Source organism: Schistocerca serialis, unplaced genomic scaffold (assembly GCF_023864345.2).
Source record: "Schistocerca serialis cubense isolate TAMUIC-IGC-003099 unplaced genomic scaffold, iqSchSeri2.2 HiC_scaffold_1077, whole genome shotgun sequence".
Lineage (NCBI taxonomy): Eukaryota > Metazoa > Arthropoda > Insecta > Orthoptera > Acrididae > Schistocerca > Schistocerca serialis.
The window spans coordinates 1-21,556 of record NW_026047269.1 but is presented as its reverse complement, the minus strand read 5'-3'; the positions used below and the strand labels follow the sequence as shown (position 1 = coordinate 21,556).

General features: G+C 55.5%; 32 non-coding genes across 32 annotated transcripts; all 32 read right to left on the bottom strand.

The window, feature by feature from the left end:
* Positions 1 to 177: 177 nt before the first annotated feature.
* Positions 178 to 259, bottom strand: Trnal-cag (transfer RNA leucine (anticodon CAG)). Its single transcript has one exon. It is a non-coding gene; the product is annotated as a tRNA-Leu (tRNA).
* Positions 260 to 339: 80 nt separating this feature from the next.
* Trnal-aag (transfer RNA leucine (anticodon AAG)) lies at positions 340 to 421 on the bottom strand. The gene has a single exon. It is a non-coding gene; the product is annotated as a tRNA-Leu (tRNA).
* Positions 422 to 1,504: 1,083 nt separating this feature from the next.
* Positions 1,505 to 1,586, bottom strand: Trnal-cag (transfer RNA leucine (anticodon CAG)). The gene has a single exon. It is a non-coding gene; the product is annotated as a tRNA-Leu (tRNA).
* A 1,245-nt stretch (positions 1,587 to 2,831) lies between these two features.
* Trnal-cag (transfer RNA leucine (anticodon CAG)) lies at positions 2,832 to 2,913 on the bottom strand. The gene has a single exon. It is a non-coding gene; the product is annotated as a tRNA-Leu (tRNA).
* Positions 2,914 to 2,993: 80 nt separating this feature from the next.
* On the bottom strand, positions 2,994 to 3,075 carry Trnal-aag (transfer RNA leucine (anticodon AAG)). The gene has a single exon. It is a non-coding gene; the product is annotated as a tRNA-Leu (tRNA).
* A 1,083-nt stretch (positions 3,076 to 4,158) lies between these two features.
* On the bottom strand, positions 4,159 to 4,240 carry Trnal-cag (transfer RNA leucine (anticodon CAG)). The gene has a single exon. It is a non-coding gene; the product is annotated as a tRNA-Leu (tRNA).
* Positions 4,241 to 4,320: 80 nt separating this feature from the next.
* On the bottom strand, positions 4,321 to 4,402 carry Trnal-aag (transfer RNA leucine (anticodon AAG)). Its single transcript has one exon. It is a non-coding gene; the product is annotated as a tRNA-Leu (tRNA).
* Positions 4,403 to 5,485: 1,083 nt separating this feature from the next.
* Trnal-cag (transfer RNA leucine (anticodon CAG)) lies at positions 5,486 to 5,567 on the bottom strand. The gene has a single exon. It is a non-coding gene; the product is annotated as a tRNA-Leu (tRNA).
* Positions 5,568 to 5,647: 80 nt separating this feature from the next.
* On the bottom strand, positions 5,648 to 5,729 carry Trnal-aag (transfer RNA leucine (anticodon AAG)). The gene has a single exon. It is a non-coding gene; the product is annotated as a tRNA-Leu (tRNA).
* Positions 5,730 to 6,812: 1,083 nt separating this feature from the next.
* Positions 6,813 to 6,894, bottom strand: Trnal-cag (transfer RNA leucine (anticodon CAG)). Its single transcript has one exon. It is a non-coding gene; the product is annotated as a tRNA-Leu (tRNA).
* An 80-nt stretch (positions 6,895 to 6,974) lies between these two features.
* On the bottom strand, positions 6,975 to 7,056 carry Trnal-aag (transfer RNA leucine (anticodon AAG)). Its single transcript has one exon. It is a non-coding gene; the product is annotated as a tRNA-Leu (tRNA).
* Positions 7,057 to 8,139: 1,083 nt separating this feature from the next.
* On the bottom strand, positions 8,140 to 8,221 carry Trnal-cag (transfer RNA leucine (anticodon CAG)). The gene has a single exon. It is a non-coding gene; the product is annotated as a tRNA-Leu (tRNA).
* Positions 8,222 to 8,301: 80 nt separating this feature from the next.
* On the bottom strand, positions 8,302 to 8,383 carry Trnal-aag (transfer RNA leucine (anticodon AAG)). The gene has a single exon. It is a non-coding gene; the product is annotated as a tRNA-Leu (tRNA).
* Positions 8,384 to 9,466: 1,083 nt separating this feature from the next.
* Positions 9,467 to 9,548, bottom strand: Trnal-cag (transfer RNA leucine (anticodon CAG)). The gene has a single exon. It is a non-coding gene; the product is annotated as a tRNA-Leu (tRNA).
* An 80-nt stretch (positions 9,549 to 9,628) lies between these two features.
* Positions 9,629 to 9,710, bottom strand: Trnal-aag (transfer RNA leucine (anticodon AAG)). Its single transcript has one exon. It is a non-coding gene; the product is annotated as a tRNA-Leu (tRNA).
* Positions 9,711 to 10,793: 1,083 nt separating this feature from the next.
* On the bottom strand, positions 10,794 to 10,875 carry Trnal-cag (transfer RNA leucine (anticodon CAG)). The gene has a single exon. It is a non-coding gene; the product is annotated as a tRNA-Leu (tRNA).
* Positions 10,876 to 10,955: 80 nt separating this feature from the next.
* On the bottom strand, positions 10,956 to 11,037 carry Trnal-aag (transfer RNA leucine (anticodon AAG)). The gene has a single exon. It is a non-coding gene; the product is annotated as a tRNA-Leu (tRNA).
* A 1,083-nt stretch (positions 11,038 to 12,120) lies between these two features.
* Trnal-cag (transfer RNA leucine (anticodon CAG)) lies at positions 12,121 to 12,202 on the bottom strand. The gene has a single exon. It is a non-coding gene; the product is annotated as a tRNA-Leu (tRNA).
* An 80-nt stretch (positions 12,203 to 12,282) lies between these two features.
* Positions 12,283 to 12,364, bottom strand: Trnal-aag (transfer RNA leucine (anticodon AAG)). Its single transcript has one exon. It is a non-coding gene; the product is annotated as a tRNA-Leu (tRNA).
* Positions 12,365 to 13,447: 1,083 nt separating this feature from the next.
* On the bottom strand, positions 13,448 to 13,529 carry Trnal-cag (transfer RNA leucine (anticodon CAG)). The gene has a single exon. It is a non-coding gene; the product is annotated as a tRNA-Leu (tRNA).
* Positions 13,530 to 13,609: 80 nt separating this feature from the next.
* Positions 13,610 to 13,691, bottom strand: Trnal-aag (transfer RNA leucine (anticodon AAG)). Its single transcript has one exon. It is a non-coding gene; the product is annotated as a tRNA-Leu (tRNA).
* A 1,083-nt stretch (positions 13,692 to 14,774) lies between these two features.
* On the bottom strand, positions 14,775 to 14,856 carry Trnal-cag (transfer RNA leucine (anticodon CAG)). The gene has a single exon. It is a non-coding gene; the product is annotated as a tRNA-Leu (tRNA).
* An 80-nt stretch (positions 14,857 to 14,936) lies between these two features.
* Trnal-aag (transfer RNA leucine (anticodon AAG)) lies at positions 14,937 to 15,018 on the bottom strand. Its single transcript has one exon. It is a non-coding gene; the product is annotated as a tRNA-Leu (tRNA).
* A 1,083-nt stretch (positions 15,019 to 16,101) lies between these two features.
* Positions 16,102 to 16,183, bottom strand: Trnal-cag (transfer RNA leucine (anticodon CAG)). The gene has a single exon. It is a non-coding gene; the product is annotated as a tRNA-Leu (tRNA).
* Positions 16,184 to 16,263: 80 nt separating this feature from the next.
* Positions 16,264 to 16,345, bottom strand: Trnal-aag (transfer RNA leucine (anticodon AAG)). The gene has a single exon. It is a non-coding gene; the product is annotated as a tRNA-Leu (tRNA).
* A 1,083-nt stretch (positions 16,346 to 17,428) lies between these two features.
* Positions 17,429 to 17,510, bottom strand: Trnal-cag (transfer RNA leucine (anticodon CAG)). Its single transcript has one exon. It is a non-coding gene; the product is annotated as a tRNA-Leu (tRNA).
* Positions 17,511 to 17,590: 80 nt separating this feature from the next.
* Trnal-aag (transfer RNA leucine (anticodon AAG)) lies at positions 17,591 to 17,672 on the bottom strand. Its single transcript has one exon. It is a non-coding gene; the product is annotated as a tRNA-Leu (tRNA).
* A 1,083-nt stretch (positions 17,673 to 18,755) lies between these two features.
* Positions 18,756 to 18,837, bottom strand: Trnal-cag (transfer RNA leucine (anticodon CAG)). The gene has a single exon. It is a non-coding gene; the product is annotated as a tRNA-Leu (tRNA).
* An 80-nt stretch (positions 18,838 to 18,917) lies between these two features.
* On the bottom strand, positions 18,918 to 18,999 carry Trnal-aag (transfer RNA leucine (anticodon AAG)). Its single transcript has one exon. It is a non-coding gene; the product is annotated as a tRNA-Leu (tRNA).
* Positions 19,000 to 20,082: 1,083 nt separating this feature from the next.
* On the bottom strand, positions 20,083 to 20,164 carry Trnal-cag (transfer RNA leucine (anticodon CAG)). Its single transcript has one exon. It is a non-coding gene; the product is annotated as a tRNA-Leu (tRNA).
* Positions 20,165 to 20,244: 80 nt separating this feature from the next.
* On the bottom strand, positions 20,245 to 20,326 carry Trnal-aag (transfer RNA leucine (anticodon AAG)). Its single transcript has one exon. It is a non-coding gene; the product is annotated as a tRNA-Leu (tRNA).
* A 1,083-nt stretch (positions 20,327 to 21,409) lies between these two features.
* On the bottom strand, positions 21,410 to 21,491 carry Trnal-cag (transfer RNA leucine (anticodon CAG)). Its single transcript has one exon. It is a non-coding gene; the product is annotated as a tRNA-Leu (tRNA).
* Positions 21,492 to 21,556: the final 65 nt, after the last annotated feature.

Here is a 21,556-nt window from a genome sequence, read left to right as displayed (position 1 = left end):
CGGGACGTATCTCGTGGAGACGAACGCCAGCAATCATGAGACCAAACTGCGCCGGTGAATCCTGTTGTTACACCACGCACCACTGTGCTACGACAGTTTAAGAAAGCGACGCTCACGCTTTGCTGCGCTTTTTCCTTCGCGGGAAATCAGTGCTCCTGTTTTCGAGACGGAAAACGTTGGCAGCGGTGGGATTCGAACCCACGCCTCCGAAGAGACTGGTGCCTGAAACCAGCGCCTTAGACCGCTCGGCCACGCTACCTACGCGACGCGGCGGTCACAGGAGCTGCGTTCTACCCCACGAGAACACACCGCAATGGCACAAAAACGAGAAGTAAAAATTGGCAGCGGTGGGATTCGAACCCACGCCTCCGAAGAGACTGGTGCCTTAAACCAGCGCCTTAGACCGCTCGGCCACGCTACCTACACCAGTGTTCCTGGCATTTGTAGAATGCAGTGCACGACACAGCTTCCTGATCTGTTGCGACTGGTTGCTCGAACATCGCACCTCAAACGACTGCCCTTTTCGAATAGAGATTAACTACACAGGCAGCTGCCAGCGCCCTGGTGCGGCGGCATCGCGTGTTTATAAGGATTCGGTAGTGCCACCTGCAGCCTGAGGAACATGAGCACAAAATCAGGAGGGCACCGTGATTTCAATCACTGGGTCACTATCGTCATTGCAGCGACAGCAAGGCAGAACTTTAAAAAGTGCCGTGACCCGGATTCGAGCCTGGGTTGTCGCGGCCACAACGCAATGTCCTGACCACTAGACGATCACGGCCACGGAGCCACCGCGGAATTCAACTCTCGCGACTGCAAGTGGCTGTGCACAGCAAAGCTCGGCCGACTGTGTCTCGCAACAGCTGTGACAGACGCGGTCTCCATTATATGCATACTGGCAAACGAACGTGCCCGCGCTGTTGGACACTGAGCAGAGTGGTTAGCTGCATTCAACCCCCGTGGCAATGTCTTGCAGTCCTCCAAGTCTGTTGGCCGCAGGTATGTGCCCGGATAAGAGGTGGACAGATGTCGCATCTCTCTCGCCGTCACTTGTGGCCGCGAATCATATTTTACGTAGTTTTCTGCAAGCGTCAGCGGAGCGTCAGTCGAGCTAAGTCGGGACAAGTCGCATAAGAGGAGCAATAAAATGTGCATTTCCGGTACCGGGAATCGAACCCAGGCCTCCTGGGCGAGAGCCAGGCATCCCAGCCACCAGACGACACCGGATAACGACACAAGCACTCGTCCAACAAACTCGGCGAGCGTCCACCCGCTACTTGACGACAACTGCAAAAATTAACGTTTCCACTTCGTAGAACGGCATGCTCGGGACGTATCTCGTGGAGACGAACGCCAGCAATCATGAGACCAAACTGCGCCGGTGAATCCTGTTGTTACACCACGCACCACTGTGCTACGACAGTTTAAGAAAGCGACGCTCACGCTTTGCTGCGCTTTTTCCTTCGCGGGAAATCAGTGCTCCTGTTTTCGAGACGGAAAACGTTGGCAGCGGTGGGATTCGAACCCACGCCTCCGAAGAGACTGGTGCCTGAAACCAGCGCCTTAGACCGCTCGGCCACGCTACCTACGCGACGCGGCGGTCACAGGAGCTGCGTTCTACCCCACGAGAACACACCGCAATGGCACAAAAACGAGAAGTAAAAATTGGCAGCGGTAGAGATGAAAATTTTCTGGAACGGAACTTGAACCCCCACGTCCCACTTCTCTAGAGAGGTTCCCTTAACAATCATATTTTTTCCATTTGGTTCGTCTTTGTTCTCGGCGGTTGGTCTGGACGGACACCACATGACACCCCTGCATGTTAATCGTTGAATGCTTGACTGCCCTTTTCGAATAGAGATTAACTACACAGGCAGCTGCCAGCGCCCTGGTGCGGCGGCATCGCGTGTTTATAAGGATTCGGTAGTGCCACCTGCAGCCTGAGGAACATGAGCACAAAATCAGGAGGGCACCGTGATTTCAATCACTGGGTCACTATCGTCATTGCAGCGACAGCAAGGCAGAACTTTAAAAAGTGCCGTGACCCGGATTCGAGCCTGGGTTGTCGCGGCCACAACGCAATGTCCTGACCACTAGACGATCACGGCCACGGAGCCACCGCGGAATTCAACTCTCGCGACTGCAAGTGGCTGTGCACAGCAAAGCTCGGCCGACTGTGTCTCGCAACAGCTGTGTCAGACGCGGTCTCCATTATATGCATACTGGCAAACGAACGTGCCCGCGCTGATGGACACTGAGCAGAGTGGTTAGCTGCATTCAACCCCCGTGGCAATGTCTTGCAGTCCTCCAAGTCTGTTGGCCGCAGGTATGTGCCCGGATAAGAGGTGGACAGATGTCGCATCTCTCTCGCCGTCACTTGTGGCCGCGAATCATATTTTACGTAGTTTTCTGCAAGCGTCAGCGGAGCGTCAGTCGAGCTAAGTCGGGACAAGTCGCATAAGAGGAGCAATAAAATGTGCATTTCCGGTACCGGGAATCGAACCCAGGCCTCCTGGGCGAGAGCCAGGCATCCCAGCCACCAGACGACACCGGATAACGACACAAGCACTCGTCCAACAAACTCGGCGAGCGTCCACCCGCTACTTGACGACAACTGCAAAAATTAACGTTTCCACTTCGTAGAACGGCATGCTCGGGACGTATCTCGTGGAGACGAACGCCAGCAATCATGAGACCAAACTGCGCCGGTGAATCCTGTTGTTACACCACGCACCACTGTGCTACGACAGTTTAAGAAAGCGACGCTCACGCTTTGCTGCGCTTTTTCCTTCGCGGGAAATCAGTGCTCCTGTTTTCGAGACGGAAAACGTTGGCAGCGGTGGGATTCGAACCCACGCCTCCGAAGAGACTGGTGCCTGAAACCAGCGCCTTAGACCGCTCGGCCACGCTACCTACGCGACGCGGCGGTCACAGGAGCTGCGTTCTACCCCACGAGAACACACCGCAATGGCACAAAAACGAGAAGTAAAAATTGGCAGCGGTGGGATTCGAACCCACGCCTCCGAAGAGACTGGTGCCTTAAACCAGCGCCTTAGACCGCTCGGCCACGCTACCTACACCAGTGTTCCTGGCATTTGTAGAATGCAGTGCACGACACAGCTTCCTGATCTGTTGCGACTGGTTGCTCGAACATCGCACCTCAAACGACTGCCCTTTTCGAATAGAGATTAACTACACAGGCAGCTGCCAGCGCCCTGGTGCGGCGGCATCGCGTGTTTATAAGGATTCGGTAGTGCCACCTGCAGCCTGAGGAACATGAGCACAAAATCAGGAGGGCACCGTGATTTCAATCACTGGGTCACTATCGTCATTGCAGCGACAGCAAGGCAGAACTTTAAAAAGTGCCGTGACCCGGATTCGAGCCTGGGTTGTCGCGGCCACAACGCAATGTCCTGACCACTAGACGATCACGGCCACGGAGCCACCGCGGAATTCAACTCTCGCGACTGCAAGTGGCTGTGCACAGCAAAGCTCGGCCGACTGTGTCTCGCAACAGCTGTGACAGACGCGGTCTCCATTATATGCATACTGGCAAACGAACGTGCCCGCGCTGATGGACACTGAGCAGAGTGGTTAGCTGCATTCAACCCCCGTGGCAATGTCTTGCAGTCCTCCAAGTCTGTTGGCCGCAGGTATGTGCCCGGATAAGAGGTGGACAGATGTCGCATCTCTCTCGCCGTCACTTGTGGCCGCGAATCATATTTTACGTAGTTTTCTGCAAGCGTCAGCGGAGCGTCAGTCGAGCTAAGTCGGGACAAGTCGCATAAGAGGAGCAATAAAATGTGCATTTCCGGTACCGGGAATCGAACCCAGGCCTCCTGGGCGAGAGCCAGGCATCCCAGCCACCAGACGACACCGGATAACGACACAAGCACTCGTCCAACAAACTCGGCGAGCGTCCACCCGCTACTTGACGACAACTGCAAAAATTAACGTTTCCACTTCGTAGAACGGCATGCTCGGGACGTATCTCGTGGAGACGAACGCCAGCAATCATGAGACCAAACTGCGCCGGTGAATCCTGTTGTTACACCACGCACCACTGTGCTACGACAGTTTAAGAAAGCGACGCTCACGCTTTGCTGCGCTTTTTCCTTCGCGGGAAATCAGTGCTCCTGTTTTCGAGACGGAAAACGTTGGCAGCGGTGGGATTCGAACCCACGCCTCCGAAGAGACTGGTGCCTGAAACCAGCGCCTTAGACCGCTCGGCCACGCTACCTACGCGACGCGGCGGTCACAGGAGCTGCGTTCTACCCCACGAGAACACACCGCAATGGCACAAAAACGAGAAGTAAAAATTGGCAGCGGTGGGATTCGAACCCACGCCTCCGAAGAGACTGGTGCCTTAAACCAGCGCCTTAGACCGCTCGGCCACGCTACCTACACCAGTGTTCCTGGCATTTGTAGAATGCAGTGCACGACACAGCTTCCTGATCTGTTGCGACTGGTTGCTCGAACATCGCACCTCAAACGACTGCCCTTTTCGAATAGAGATTAACTACACAGGCAGCTGCCAGCGCCCTGGTGCGGCGGCATCGCGTGTTTATAAGGATTCGGTAGTGCCACCTGCAGCCTGAGGAACATGAGCACAAAATCAGGAGGGCACCGTGATTTCAATCACTGGGTCACTATCGTCATTGCAGCGACAGCAAGGCAGAACTTTAAAAAGTGCCGTGACCCGGATTCGAGCCTGGGTTGTCGCGGCCACAACGCAATGTCCTGACCACTAGACGATCACGGCCACGGAGCCACCGCGGAATTCAACTCTCGCGACTGCAAGTGGCTGTGCACAGCAAAGCTCGGCCGACTGTGTCTCGCAACAGCTGTGACAGACGCGGTCTCCATTATATGCATACTGGCAAACGAACGTGCCCGCGCTGATGGACACTGAGCAGAGTGGTTAGCTGCATTCAACCCCCGTGGCAATGTCTTGCAGTCCTCCAAGTCTGTTGGCCGCAGGTATGTGCCCGGATAAGAGGTGGACAGATGTCGCATCTCTCTCGCCGTCACTTGTGGCCGCGAATCATATTTTACGTAGTTTTCTGCAAGCGTCAGCGGAGCGTCAGTCGAGCTAAGTCGGGACAAGTCGCATAAGAGGAGCAATAAAATGTGCATTTCCGGTACCGGGAATCGAACCCAGGCCTCCTGGGCGAGAGCCAGGCATCCCAGCCACCAGACGACACCGGATAACGACACAAGCACTCGTCCAACAAACTCGGCGAGCGTCCACCCGCTACTTGACGACAACTGCAAAAATTAACGTTTCCACTTCGTAGAACGGCATGCTCGGGACGTATCTCGTGGAGACGAACGCCAGCAATCATGAGACCAAACTGCGCCGGTGAATCCTGTTGTTACACCACGCACCACTGTGCTACGACAGTTTAAGAAAGCGACGCTCACGCTTTGCTGCGCTTTTTCCTTCGCGGGAAATCAGTGCTCCTGTTTTCGAGACGGAAAACGTTGGCAGCGGTGGGATTCGAACCCACGCCTCCGAAGAGACTGGTGCCTGAAACCAGCGCCTTAGACCGCTCGGCCACGCTACCTACGCGACGCGGCGGTCACAGGAGCTGCGTTCTACCCCACGAGAACACACCGCAATGGCACAAAAACGAGAAGTAAAAATTGGCAGCGGTGGGATTCGAACCCACGCCTCCGAAGAGACTGGTGCCTTAAACCAGCGCCTTAGACCGCTCGGCCACGCTACCTACACCAGTGTTCCTGGCATTTGTAGAATGCAGTGCACGACACAGCTTCCTGATCTGTTGCGACTGGTTGCTCGAACATCGCACCTCAAACGACTGCCCTTTTCGAATAGAGATTAACTACACAGGCAGCTGCCAGCGCCCTGGTGCGGCGGCATCGCGTGTTTATAAGGATTCGGTAGTGCCACCTGCAGCCTGAGGAACATGAGCACAAAATCAGGAGGGCACCGTGATTTCAATCACTGGGTCACTATCGTCATTGCAGCGACAGCAAGGCAGAACTTTAAAAAGTGCCGTGACCCGGATTCGAGCCTGGGTTGTCGCGGCCACAACGCAATGTCCTGACCACTAGACGATCACGGCCACGGAGCCACCGCGGAATTCAACTCTCGCGACTGCAAGTGGCTGTGCACAGCAAAGCTCGGCCGACTGTGTCTCGCAACAGCTGTGTCAGACGCGGTCTCCATTATATGTATACTGGCAAACGAACGTGCCCGCGCTGATGGACACTGAGCAGAGTGGTTAGCTGCATTCAACCCCCGTGGCAATGTCTTGCAGTCCTCCAAGTCTGTTGGCCGCAGGTATGTGCCCGGATAAGAGGTGGACAGATGTCGCATCTCTCTCGCCGTCACTTGTGGCCGCGAATCATATTTTACGTAGTTTTCTGCAAGCGTCAGCGGAGCGTCAGTCGAGCTAAGTCGGGACAAGTCGCATAAGAGGAGCAATAAAATGTGCATTTCCGGTACCGGGAATCGAACCCAGGCCTCCTGGGCGAGAGCCAGGCATCCCAGCCACCAGACGACACCGGATAACGACACAAGCACTCGTCCAACAAACTCGGCGAGCGTCCACCCGCTACTTGACGACAACTGCAAAAATTAACGTTTCCACTTCGTAGAACGGCATGCTCGGGACGTATCTCGTGGAGACGAACGCCAGCAATCATGAGACCAAACTGCGCCGGTGAATCCTGTTGTTACACCACGCACCACTGTGCTACGACAGTTTAAGAAAGCGACGCTCACGCTTTGCTGCGCTTTTTCCTTCGCGGGAAATCAGTGCTCCTGTTTTCGAGACGGAAAACGTTGGCAGCGGTGGGATTCGAACCCACGCCTCCGAAGAGACTGGTGCCTGAAACCAGCGCCTTAGACCGCTCGGCCACGCTACCTACGCGACGCGGCGGTCACAGGAGCTGCGTTCTACCCCACGAGAACACACCGCAATGGCACAAAAACGAGAAGTAAAAATTGGCAGCGGTGGGATTCGAACCCACGCCTCCGAAGAGACTGGTGCCTTAAACCAGCGCCTTAGACCGCTCGGCCACGCTACCTACACCAGTGTTCCTGGCATTTGTAGAATGCAGTGCACGACACAGCTTCCTGATCTGTTGCGACTGGTTGCTCGAACATCGCACCTCAAACGACTGCCCTTTTCGAATAGAGATTAACTACACAGGCAGCTGCCAGCGCCCTGGTGCGGCGGCATCGCGTGTTTATAAGGATTCGGTAGTGCCACCTGCAGCCTGAGGAACATGAGCACAAAATCAGGAGGGCACCGTGATTTCAATCACTGGGTCACTATCGTCATTGCAGCGACAGCAAGGCAGAACTTTAAAAAGTGCCGTGACCCGGATTCGAGCCTGGGTTGTCGCGGCCACAACGCAATGTCCTGACCACTAGACGATCACGGCCACGGAGCCACCGCGGAATTCAACTCTCGCGACTGCAAGTGGCTGTGCACAGCAAAGCTCGGCCGACTGTGTCTCGCAACAGCTGTGTCAGACGCGGTCTCCATTATATGCATACTGGCAAACGAACGTGCCCGCGCTGATGGACACTGAGCAGAGTGGTTAGCTGCATTCAACCCCCGTGGCAATGTCTTGCAGTCCTCCAAGTCTGTTGGCCGCAGGTATGTGCCCGGATAAGAGGTGGACAGATGTCGCATCTCTCTCGCCGTCACTTGTGGCCGCGAATCATATTTTACGTAGTTTTCTGCAAGCGTCAGCGGAGCGTCAGTCGAGCTAAGTCGGGACAAGTCGCATAAGAGGAGCAATAAAATGTGCATTTCCGGTACCGGGAATCGAACCCAGGCCTCCTGGGCGAGAGCCAGGCATCCCAGCCACCAGACGACACCGGATAACGACACAAGCACTCGTCCAACAAACTCGGCGAGCGTCCACCCGCTACTTGACGACAACTGCAAAAATTAACGTTTCCACTTCGTAGAACGGCATGCTCGGGACGTATCTCGTGGAGACGAACGCCAGCAATCATGAGACCAAACTGCGCCGGTGAATCCTGTTGTTACACCACGCACCACTGTGCTACGACAGTTTAAGAAAGCGACGCTCACGCTTTGCTGCGCTTTTTCCTTCGCGGGAAATCAGTGCTCCTGTTTTCGAGACGGAAAACGTTGGCAGCGGTGGGATTCGAACCCACGCCTCCGAAGAGACTGGTGCCTGAAACCAGCGCCTTAGACCGCTCGGCCACGCTACCTACGCGACGCGGCGGTCACAGGAGCTGCGTTCTACCCCACGAGAACACACCGCAATGGCACAAAAACGAGAAGTAAAAATTGGCAGCGGTGGGATTCGAACCCACGCCTCCGAAGAGACTGGTGCCTTAAACCAGCGCCTTAGACCGCTCGGCCACGCTACCTACACCAGTGTTCCTGGCATTTGTAGAATGCAGTGCACGACACAGCTTCCTGATCTGTTGCGACTGGTTGCTCGAACATCGCACCTCAAACGACTGCCCTTTTCGAATAGAGATTAACTACACAGGCAGCTGCCAGCGCCCTGGTGCGGCGGCATCGCGTGTTTATAAGGATTCGGTAGTGCCACCTGCAGCCTGAGGAACATGAGCACAAAATCAGGAGGGCACCGTGATTTCAATCACTGGGTCACTATCGTCATTGCAGCGACAGCAAGGCAGAACTTTAAAAAGTGCCGTGACCCGGATTCGAGCCTGGGTTGTCGCGGCCACAACGCAATGTCCTGACCACTAGACGATCACGGCCACGGAGCCACCGCGGAATTCAACTCTCGCGACTGCAAGTGGCTGTGCACAGCAAAGCTCGGCCGACTGTGTCTCGCAACAGCTGTGTCAGACGCGGTCTCCATTATATGTATACTGGCAAACGAACGTGCCCGCGCTGATGGACACTGAGCAGAGTGGTTAGCTGCATTCAACCCCCGTGGCAATGTCTTGCAGTCCTCCAAGTCTGTTGGCCGCAGGTATGTGCCCGGATAAGAGGTGGACAGATGTCGCATCTCTCTCGCCGTCACTTGTGGCCGCGAATCATATTTTACGTAGTTTTCTGCAAGCGTCAGCGGAGCGTCAGTCGAGCTAAGTCGGGACAAGTCGCATAAGAGGAGCAATAAAATGTGCATTTCCGGTACCGGGAATCGAACCCAGGCCTCCTGGGCGAGAGCCAGGCATCCCAGCCACCAGACGACACCGGATAACGACACAAGCACTCGTCCAACAAACTCGGCGAGCGTCCACCCGCTACTTGACGACAACTGCAAAAATTAACGTTTCCACTTCGTAGAACGGCATGCTCGGGACGTATCTCGTGGAGACGAACGCCAGCAATCATGAGACCAAACTGCGCCGGTGAATCCTGTTGTTACACCACGCACCACTGTGCTACGACAGTTTAAGAAAGCGACGCTCACGCTTTGCTGCGCTTTTTCCTTCGCGGGAAATCAGTGCTCCTGTTTTCGAGACGGAAAACGTTGGCAGCGGTGGGATTCGAACCCACGCCTCCGAAGAGACTGGTGCCTGAAACCAGCGCCTTAGACCGCTCGGCCACGCTACCTACGCGACGCGGCGGTCACAGGAGCTGCGTTCTACCCCACGAGAACACACCGCAATGGCACAAAAACGAGAAGTAAAAATTGGCAGCGGTGGGATTCGAACCCACGCCTCCGAAGAGACTGGTGCCTTAAACCAGCGCCTTAGACCGCTCGGCCACGCTACCTACACCAGTGTTCCTGGCATTTGTAGAATGCAGTGCACGACACAGCTTCCTGATCTGTTGCGACTGGTTGCTCGAACATCGCACCTCAAACGACTGCCCTTTTCGAATAGAGATTAACTACACAGGCAGCTGCCAGCGCCCTGGTGCGGCGGCATCGCGTGTTTATAAGGATTCGGTAGTGCCACCTGCAGCCTGAGGAACATGAGCACAAAATCAGGAGGGCACCGTGATTTCAATCACTGGGTCACTATCGTCATTGCAGCGACAGCAAGGCAGAACTTTAAAAAGTGCCGTGACCCGGATTCGAGCCTGGGTTGTCGCGGCCACAACGCAATGTCCTGACCACTAGACGATCACGGCCACGGAGCCACCGCGGAATTCAACTCTCGCGACTGCAAGTGGCTGTGCACAGCAAAGCTCGGCCGACTGTGTCTCGCAACAGCTGTGTCAGACGCGGTCTCCATTATATGCATACTGGCAAACGAACGTGCCCGCGCTGATGGACACTGAGCAGAGTGGTTAGCTGCATTCAACCCCCGTGGCAATGTCTTGCAGTCCTCCAAGTCTGTTGGCCGCAGGTATGTGCCCGGATAAGAGGTGGACAGATGTCGCATCTCTCTCGCCGTCACTTGTGGCCGCGAATCATATTTTACGTAGTTTTCTGCAAGCGTCAGCGGAGCGTCAGTCGAGCTAAGTCGGGACAAGTCGCATAAGAGGAGCAATAAAATGTGCATTTCCGGTACCGGGAATCGAACCCAGGCCTCCTGGGCGAGAGCCAGGCATCCCAGCCACCAGACGACACCGGATAACGACACAAGCACTCGTCCAACAAACTCGGCGAGCGTCCACCCGCTACTTGACGACAACTGCAAAAATTAACGTTTCCACTTCGTAGAACGGCATGCTCGGGACGTATCTCGTGGAGACGAACGCCAGCAATCATGAGACCAAACTGCGCCGGTGAATCCTGTTGTTACACCACGCACCACTGTGCTACGACAGTTTAAGAAAGCGACGCTCACGCTTTGCTGCGCTTTTTCCTTCGCGGGAAATCAGTGCTCCTGTTTTCGAGACGGAAAACGTTGGCAGCGGTGGGATTCGAACCCACGCCTCCGAAGAGACTGGTGCCTGAAACCAGCGCCTTAGACCGCTCGGCCACGCTACCTACGCGACGCGGCGGTCACAGGAGCTGCGTTCTACCCCACGAGAACACACCGCAATGGCACAAAAACGAGAAGTAAAAATTGGCAGCGGTGGGATTCGAACCCACGCCTCCGAAGAGACTGGTGCCTTAAACCAGCGCCTTAGACCGCTCGGCCACGCTACCTACACCAGTGTTCCTGGCATTTGTAGAATGCAGTGCACGACACAGCTTCCTGATCTGTTGCGACTGGTTGCTCGAACATCGCACCTCAAACGACTGCCCTTTTCGAATAGAGATTAACTACACAGGCAGCTGCCAGCGCCCTGGTGCGGCGGCATCGCGTGTTTATAAGGATTCGGTAGTGCCACCTGCAGCCTGAGGAACATGAGCACAAAATCAGGAGGGCACCGTGATTTCAATCACTGGGTCACTATCGTCATTGCAGCGACAGCAAGGCAGAACTTTAAAAAGTGCCGTGACCCGGATTCGAGCCTGGGTTGTCGCGGCCACAACGCAATGTCCTGACCACTAGACGATCACGGCCACGGAGCCACCGCGGAATTCAACTCTCGCGACTGCAAGTGGCTGTGCACAGCAAAGCTCGGCCGACTGTGTCTCGCAACAGCTGTGTCAGACGCGGTCTCCATTATATGTATACTGGCAAACGAACGTGCCCGCGCTGATGGACACTGAGCAGAGTGGTTAGCTGCATTCAACCCCCGTGGCAATGTCTTGCAGTCCTCCAAGTCTGTTGGCCGCAGGTATGTGCCCGGATAAGAGGTGGACAGATGTCGCATCTCTCTCGCCGTCACTTGTGGCCGCGAATCATATTTTACGTAGTTTTCTGCAAGCGTCAGCGGAGCGTCAGTCGAGCTAAGTCGGGACAAGTCGCATAAGAGGAGCAATAAAATGTGCATTTCCGGTACCGGGAATCGAACCCAGGCCTCCTGGGCGAGAGCCAGGCATCCCAGCCACCAGACGACACCGGATAACGACACAAGCACTCGTCCAACAAACTCGGCGAGCGTCCACCCGCTACTTGACGACAACTGCAAAAATTAACGTTTCCACTTCGTAGAACGGCATGCTCGGGACGTATCTCGTGGAGACGAACGCCAGCAATCATGAGACCAAACTGCGCCGGTGAATCCTGTTGTTACACCACGCACCACTGTGCTACGACAGTTTAAGAAAGCGACGCTCACGCTTTGCTGCGCTTTTTCCTTCGCGGGAAATCAGTGCTCCTGTTTTCGAGACGGAAAACGTTGGCAGCGGTGGGATTCGAACCCACGCCTCCGAAGAGACTGGTGCCTGAAACCAGCGCCTTAGACCGCTCGGCCACGCTACCTACGCGACGCGGCGGTCACAGGAGCTGCGTTCTACCCCACGAGAACACACCGCAATGGCACAAAAACGAGAAGTAAAAATTGGCAGCGGTGGGATTCGAACCCACGCCTCCGAAGAGACTGGTGCCTTAAACCAGCGCCTTAGACCGCTCGGCCACGCTACCTACACCAGTGTTCCTGGCATTTGTAGAATGCAGTGCACGACACAGCTTCCTGATCTGTTGCGACTGGTTGCTCGAACATCGCACCTCAAACGACTGCCCTTTTCGAATAGAGATTAACTACACAGGCAGCTGCCAGCGCCCTGGTGCGGCGGCATCGCGTGTTTATAAGGATTCGGTAGTGCCACCTGCAGCCTGAGGAACATGAGCACAAAATCAGGAGGGCACCGTGATTTCAATCACTGGGTCACTATCGTCATTGCAGCGACAGCAAGGCAGAACTTTAAAAAGTGCCGTGACCCGGATTCGAGCCTGGGTTGTCGCGGCCACAACGCAATGTCCTGACCACTAGACGATCACGGCCACGGAGCCACCGCGGAATTCAACTCTCGCGACTGCAAGTGGCTGTGCACAGCAAAGCTCGGCCGACTGTGTCTCGCAACAGCTGTGTCAGACGCGGTCTCCATTATATGTATACTGGCAAACGAACGTGCCCGCGCTGATGGACACTGAGCAGAGTGGTTAGCTGCATTCAACCCCCGTGGCAATGTCTTGCAGTCCTCCAAGTCTGTTGGCCGCAGGTATGTGCCCGGATAAGAGGTGGACAGATGTCGCATCTCTCTCGCCGTCACTTGTGGCCGCGAATCATATTTTACGTAGTTTTCTGCAAGCGTCAGCGGAGCGTCAGTCGAGCTAAGTCGGGACAAGTCGCATAAGAGGAGCAATAAAATGTGCATTTCCGGTACCGGGAATCGAACCCAGGCCTCCTGGGCGAGAGCCAGGCATCCCAGCCACCAGACGACACCGGATAACGACACAAGCACTCGTCCAACAAACTCGGCGAGCGTCCACCCGCTACTTGACGACAACTGCAAAAATTAACGTTTCCACTTCGTAGAACGGCATGCTCGGGACGTATCTCGTGGAGACGAACGCCAGCAATCATGAGACCAAACTGCGCCGGTGAATCCTGTTGTTACACCACGCACCACTGTGCTACGACAGTTTAAGAAAGCGACGCTCACGCTTTGCTGCGCTTTTTCCTTCGCGGGAAATCAGTGCTCCTGTTTTCGAGACGGAAAACGTTGGCAGCGGTGGGATTCGAACCCACGCCTCCGAAGAGACTGGTGCCTGAAACCAGCGCCTTAGACCGCTCGGCCACGCTACCTACGCGACGCGGCGGTCACAGGAGCTGCGTTCTACCCCACGAGAACACACCGCAATGGCACAAAAACGAGAAGTAAAAATTGGCAGCGGTGGGATTCGAACCCACGCCTCCGAAGAGACTGGTGCCTTAAACCAGCGCCTTAGACCGCTCGGCCACGCTACCTACACCAGTGTTCCTGGCATTTGTAGAATGCAGTGCACGACACAGCTTCCTGATCTGTTGCGACTGGTTGCTCGAACATCGCACCTCAAACGACTGCCCTTTTCGAATAGAGATTAACTACACAGGCAGCTGCCAGCGCCCTGGTGCGGCGGCATCGCGTGTTTATAAGGATTCGGTAGTGCCACCTGCAGCCTGAGGAACATGAGCACAAAATCAGGAGGGCACCGTGATTTCAATCACTGGGTCACTATCGTCATTGCAGCGACAGCAAGGCAGAACTTTAAAAAGTGCCGTGACCCGGATTCGAGCCTGGGTTGTCGCGGCCACAACGCAATGTCCTGACCACTAGACGATCACGGCCACGGAGCCACCGCGGAATTCAACTCTCGCGACTGCAAGTGGCTGTGCACAGCAAAGCTCGGCCGACTGTGTCTCGCAACAGCTGTGTCAGACGCGGTCTCCATTATATGTATACTGGCAAACGAACGTGCCCGCGCTGATGGACACTGAGCAGAGTGGTTAGCTGCATTCAACCCCCGTGGCAATGTCTTGCAGTCCTCCAAGTCTGTTGGCCGCAGGTATGTGCCCGGATAAGAGGTGGACAGATGTCGCATCTCTCTCGCCGTCACTTGTGGCCGCGAATCATATTTTACGTAGTTTTCTGCAAGCGTCAGCGGAGCGTCAGTCGAGCTAAGTCGGGACAAGTCGCATAAGAGGAGCAATAAAATGTGCATTTCCGGTACCGGGAATCGAACCCAGGCCTCCTGGGCGAGAGCCAGGCATCCCAGCCACCAGACGACACCGGATAACGACACAAGCACTCGTCCAACAAACTCGGCGAGCGTCCACCCGCTACTTGACGACAACTGCAAAAATTAACGTTTCCACTTCGTAGAACGGCATGCTCGGGACGTATCTCGTGGAGACGAACGCCAGCAATCATGAGACCAAACTGCGCCGGTGAATCCTGTTGTTACACCACGCACCACTGTGCTACGACAGTTTAAGAAAGCGACGCTCACGCTTTGCTGCGCTTTTTCCTTCGCGGGAAATCAGTGCTCCTGTTTTCGAGACGGAAAACGTTGGCAGCGGTGGGATTCGAACCCACGCCTCCGAAGAGACTGGTGCCTGAAACCAGCGCCTTAGACCGCTCGGCCACGCTACCTACGCGACGCGGCGGTCACAGGAGCTGCGTTCTACCCCACGAGAACACACCGCAATGGCACAAAAACGAGAAGTAAAAATTGGCAGCGGTGGGATTCGAACCCACGCCTCCGAAGAGACTGGTGCCTTAAACCAGCGCCTTAGACCGCTCGGCCACGCTACCTACACCAGTGTTCCTGGCATTTGTAGAATGCAGTGCACGACACAGCTTCCTGATCTGTTGCGACTGGTTGCTCGAACATCGCACCTCAAACGACTGCCCTTTTCGAATAGAGATTAACTACACAGGCAGCTGCCAGCGCCCTGGTGCGGCGGCATCGCGTGTTTATAAGGATTCGGTAGTGCCACCTGCAGCCTGAGGAACATGAGCACAAAATCAGGAGGGCACCGTGATTTCAATCACTGGGTCACTATCGTCATTGCAGCGACAGCAAGGCAGAACTTTAAAAAGTGCCGTGACCCGGATTCGAGCCTGGGTTGTCGCGGCCACAACGCAATGTCCTGACCACTAGACGATCACGGCCACGGAGCCACCGCGGAATTCAACTCTCGCGACTGCAAGTGGCTGTGCACAGCAAAGCTCGGCCGACTGTGTCTCGCAACAGCTGTGTCAGACGCGGTCTCCATTATATGCATACTGGCAAACGAACGTGCCCGCGCTGATGGACACTGAGCAGAGTGGTTAGCTGCATTCAACCCCCGTGGCAATGTCTTGCAGTCCTCCAAGTCTGTTGGCCGCAGGTATGTGCCCGGATAAGAGGTGGACAGATGTCGCATCTCTCTCGCCGTCACTTGTGGCCGCGAATCATATTTTACGTAGTTTTCTGCAAGCGTCAGCGAAGCGTCAGTCGAGCTAAGTCGGGACAAGTCGCATAAGAGGAGCAATAAAATGTGCATTTCCGGTACCGGGAATCGAACCCAGGCCTCCTGGGCGAGAGCCAGGCATCCCAGCCACCAGACGACACCGGATAACGACACAAGCACTCGTCCAACAAACTCGGCGAGCGTCCACCCGCTACTTGACGACAACTGCAAAAATTAACGTTTCCACTTCGTAGAACGGCATGCTCGGGACGTATCTCGTGGAGACGAACGCCAGCAATCATGAGACCAAACTGCGCCGGTGAATCCTGTTGTTACACCACGCACCACTGTGCTACGACAGTTTAAGAAAGCGACGCTCACGCTTTGCTGCGCTTTTTCCTTCGCGGGAAATCAGTGCTCCTGTTTTCGAGACGGAAAACGTTGGCAGCGGTGGGATTCGAACCCACGCCTCCGAAGAGACTGGTGCCTGAAACCAGCGCCTTAGACCGCTCGGCCACGCTACCTACGCGACGCGGCGGTCACAGGAGCTGCGTTCTACCCCACGAGAACACACCGCAATGGCACAAAAACGAGAAGTAAAAATTGGCAGCGGTGGGATTCGAACCCACGCCTCCGAAGAGACTGGTGCCTTAAACCAGCGCCTTAGACCGCTCGGCCACGCTACCTACACCAGTGTTCCTGGCATTTGTAGAATGCAGTGCACGACACAGCTTCCTGATCTGTTGCGACTGGTTGCTCGAACATCGCACCTCAAACGACTGCCCTTTTCGAATAGAGATTAACTACACAGGCAGCTGCCAGCGCCCTGGTGCGGCGGCATCGCGTGTTTATAAGGATTCGGTAGTGCCACCTGCAGCCTGAGGAACATGAGCACAAAATCAGGAGGGCACCGTGATTTCAATCACTGGGTCACTATCGTCATTGCAGCGACAGCAAGGCAGAACTTTAAAAAGTGCCGTGACCCGGATTCGAGCCTGGGTTGTCGCGGCCACAACGCAATGTCCTGACCACTAGACGATCACGGCCACGGAGCCACCGCGGAATTCAACTCTCGCGACTGCAAGTGGCTGTGCACAGCAAAGCTCGGCCGACTGTGTCTCGCAACAGCTGTGTCAGACGCGGTCTCCATTATATGTATACTGGCAAACGAACGTGCCCGCGCTGATGGACACTGAGCAGAGTGGTTAGCTGCATTCAACCCCCGTGGCAATGTCTTGCAGTCCTCCAAGTCTGTTGGCCGCAGGTATGTGCCCGGATAAGAGGTGGACAGATGTCGCATCTCTCTCGCCGTCACTTGTGGCCGCGAATCATATTTTACGTAGTTTTCTGCAAGCGTCAGCGGAGCGTCAGTCGAGCTAAGTCGGGACAAGTCGCATAAGAGGAGCAATAAAATGTGCATTTCCGGTACCGGGAATCGAACCCAGGCCTCCTGGGCGAGAGCCAGGCATCCCAGCCACCAGACGACACCGGATAACGACACAAGCACTCGTCCAACAAACTCGGCGAGCGTCCACCCGCTACTTGACGACAACTGCAAAAATTAACGTTTCCACTTCGTAGAACGGCATGCTCGGGACGTATCTCGTGGAGACGAACGCCAGCAATCATGAGACCAAACTGCGCCGGTGAATCCTGTTGTTACACCACGCACCACTGTGCTACGACAGTTTAAGAAAGCGACGCTCACGCTTTGCTGCGCTTTTTCCTTCGCGGGAAATCAGTGCTCCTGTTTTCGAGACGGAAAACGTTGGCAGCGGTGGGATTCGAACCCACGCCTCCGAAGAGACTGGTGCCTGAAACCAGCGCCTTAGACCGCTCGGCCACGCTACCTACGCGACGCGGCGGTCACAGGAGCTGCGTTCTACCCCACGAGAACACACCGCAATGGCACAAAAACGAGAAGTAAAAATTGGCAGCGGTGGGATTCGAACCCACGCCTCCGAAGAGACTGGTGCCTTAAACCAGCGCCTTAGACCGCTCGGCCACGCTACCTACACCAGTGTTCCTGGCATTTGTAGAATGCAGTGCACGACACAGCTTCCTGATCTGTTGCGACTGGTTGCTCGAACATCGCACCTCAAACGACTGCCCTTTTCGAATAGAGATTAACTACACAGGCAGCTGCCAGCGCCCTGGTGCGGCGGCATCGCGTGTTTATAAGGATTCGGTAGTGCCACCTGCAGCCTGAGGAACATGAGCACAAAATCAGGAGGGCACCGTGATTTCAATCACTGGGTCACTATCGTCATTGCAGCGACAGCAAGGCAGAACTTTAAAAAGTGCCGTGACCCGGATTCGAGCCTGGGTTGTCGCGGCCACAACGCAATGTCCTGACCACTAGACGATCACGGCCACGGAGCCACCGCGGAATTCAACTCTCGCGACTGCAAGTGGCTGTGCACAGCAAAGCTCGGCCGACTGTGTCTCGCAACAGCTGTGTCAGACGCGGTCTCCATTATATGTATACTGGCAAACGAACGTGCCCGCGCTGATGGACACTGAGCAGAGTGGTTAGCTGCATTCAACCCCCGTGGCAATGTCTTGCAGTCCTCCAAGTCTGTTGGCCGCAGGTATGTGCCCGGATAAGAGGTGGACAGATGTCGCATCTCTCTCGCCGTCACTTGTGGCCGCGAATCATATTTTACGTAGTTTTCTGCAAGCGTCAGCGGAGCGTCAGTCGAGCTAAGTCGGGACAAGTCGCATAAGAGGAGCAATAAAATGTGCATTTCCGGTACCGGGAATCGAACCCAGGCCTCCTGGGCGAGAGCCAGGCATCCCAGCCACCAGACGACACCGGATAACGACACAAGCACTCGTCCAACAAACTCGGCGAGCGTCCACCCGCTACTTGACGACAACTGCAAAAATTAACGTTTCCACTTCGTAGAACGGCATGCTCGGGACGTATCTCGTGGAGACGAACGCCAGCAATCATGAGACCAAACTGCGCCGGTGAATCCTGTTGTTACACCACGCACCACTGTGCTACGACAGTTTAAGAAAGCGACGCTCACGCTTTGCTGCGCTTTTTCCTTCGCGGGAAATCAGTGCTCCTGTTTTCGAGACGGAAAACGTTGGCAGCGGTGGGATTCGAACCCACGCCTCCGAAGAGACTGGTGCCTGAAACCAGCGCCTTAGACCGCTCGGCCACGCTACCTACGCGACGCGGCGGTCACAGGAGCTGCGTTCTACCCCACGAGAACACACCGCAATGGCACAAAAACGAGAAGTAAAAATTGGCAGCGGTGGGATTCGAACCCACGCCTCCGAAGAGACTGGTGCCTTAAACCAGCGCCTTAGACCGCTCGGCCACGCTACCTACACCAGTGTTCCTGGCATTTGTAGAATGCAGTGCACGACACAGCTTCCTGATCTGTTGCGACTGGTTGCTCGAACATCGCACCTCAAACGACTGCCCTTTTCGAATAGAGATTAACTACACAGGCAGCTGCCAGCGCCCTGGTGCGGCGGCATCGCGTGTTTATAAGGATTCGGTAGTGCCACCTGCAGCCTGAGGAACATGAGCACAAAATCAGGAGGGCACCGTGATTTCAATCACTGGGTCACTATCGTCATTGCAGCGACAGCAAGGCAGAACTTTAAAAAGTGCCGTGACCCGGATTCGAGCCTGGGTTGTCGCGGCCACAACGCAATGTCCTGACCACTAGACGATCACGGCCACGGAGCCACCGCGGAATTCAACTCTCGCGACTGCAAGTGGCTGTGCACAGCAAAGCTCGGCCGACTGTGTCTCGCAACAGCTGTGTCAGACGCGGTCTCCATTATATGCATACTGGCAAACGAACGTGCCCGCGCTGATGGACACTGAGCAGAGTGGTTAGCTGCATTCAACCCCCGTGGCAATGTCTTGCAGTCCTCCAAGTCTGTTGGCCGCAGGTATGTGCCCGGATAAGAGGTGGACAGATGTCGCATCTCTCTCGCCGTCACTTGTGGCCGCGAATCATATTTTACGTAGTTTTCTGCAAGCGTCAGCGGAGCGTCAGTCGAGCTAAGTCGGGACAAGTCGCATAAGAGGAGCAATAAAATGTGCATTTCCGGTACCGGGAATCGAACCCAGGCCTCCTGGGCGAGAGCCAGGCATCCCAGCCACCAGACGACACCGGATAACGACACAAGCACTCGTCCAACAAACTCGGCGAGCGTCCACCCGCTACTTGACGACAACTGCAAAAATTAACGTTTCCACTTCGTAGAACGGCATGCTCGGGACGTATCTCGTGGAGACGAACGCCAGCAATCATGAGACCAAACTGCGCCGGTGAATCCTGTTGTTACACCACGCACCACTGTGCTACGACAGTTTAAGAAAGCGACGCTCACGCTTTGCTGCGCTTTTTCCTTCGCGGGAAATCAGTGCTCCTGTTTTCGAGACGGAAAACGTTGGCAGCGGTGGGATTCGAACCCACGCCTCCGAAGAGACTGGTGCCTGAAACCAGCGCCTTAGACCGCTCGGCCACGCTACCTACGCGACGCGGCGGTCACAGGAGCTGCGTTCTACCCCACGAGAACACACCGCAATGGCACAAAAACGAGAAGTAAAAATTGGCAGCGGTGGGATTCGAACCCACGCCTCCGAAGAGACTGGTGCCTTAAACCAGCGCCTTAGACCGCTCGGCCACGCTACCTACACCAGTGTTCCTGGCATTTGTAGAATGCAGTGCACGACACAGCTTCCTGATCTGTTGCGACTGGTTGCTCGAACATCGCACCTCAAACGACTGCCCTTTTCGAATAGAGATTAACTACACAGGCAGCTGCCAGCGCCCTGGTGCGGCGGCATCGCGTGTTTATAAGGATTCGGTAGTGCCACCTGCAGCCTGAGGAACATGAGCACAAAATCAGGAGGGCACCGTGATTTCAATCACTGGGTCACTATCGTCATTGCAGCGACAGCAAGGCAGAACTTTAAAAAGTGCCGTGACCCGGATTCGAGCCTGGGTTGTCGCGGCCACAACGCAATGTCCTGACCACTAGACGATCACGGCCACGGAGCCACCGCGGAATTCAACTCTCGCGACTGCAAGTGGCTGTGCACAGCAAAGCTCGGCCGACTGTGTCTCGCAACAGCTGTGTCAGACGCGGTCTCCATTATATGTATACTGGCAAACGAACGTGCCCGCGCTGATGGACACTGAGCAGAGTGGTTAGCTGCATTCAACCCCCGTGGCAATGTCTTGCAGTCCTCCAAGTCTGTTGGCCGCAGGTATGTGCCCGGATAAGAGGTGGACAGATGTCGCATCTCTCTCGCCGTCACTTGTGGCCGCGAATCATATTTTACGTAGTTTTCTGCAAGCGTCAGCGGAGCGTCAGTCGAGCTAAGTCGGGACAAGTCGCATAAGAGGAGCAATAAAATGTGCATTTCCGGTACCGGGAATCGAACCCAGGCCTCCTGGGCGAGAGCCAGGCATCCCAGCCACCAGACGACACCGGATAACGACACAAGCACTCGTCCAACAAACTCGGCGAGCGTCCACCCGCTACTTGACGACAACTGCAAAAATTAACGTTTCCACTTCGTAGAACGGCATGCTCGGGACGTATCTCGTGGAGACGAACGCCAGCAATCATGAGACCAAACTGCGCCGGTGAATCCTGTTGTTACACCACGCACCACTGTGCTACGACAGTTTAAGAAAGCGACGCTCACGCTTTGCTGCGCTTTTTCCTTCGCGGGAAATCAGTGCTCCTGTTTTCGAGACGGAAAACGTTGGCAGCGGTGGGATTCGAACCCACGCCTCCGAAGAGACTGGTGCCTGAAACCAGCGCCTTAGACCGCTCGGCCACGCTACCTACGCGACGCGGCGGTCACAGGAGCTGCGTTCTACCCCACGAGAACACACCGCAATGGCACAAAA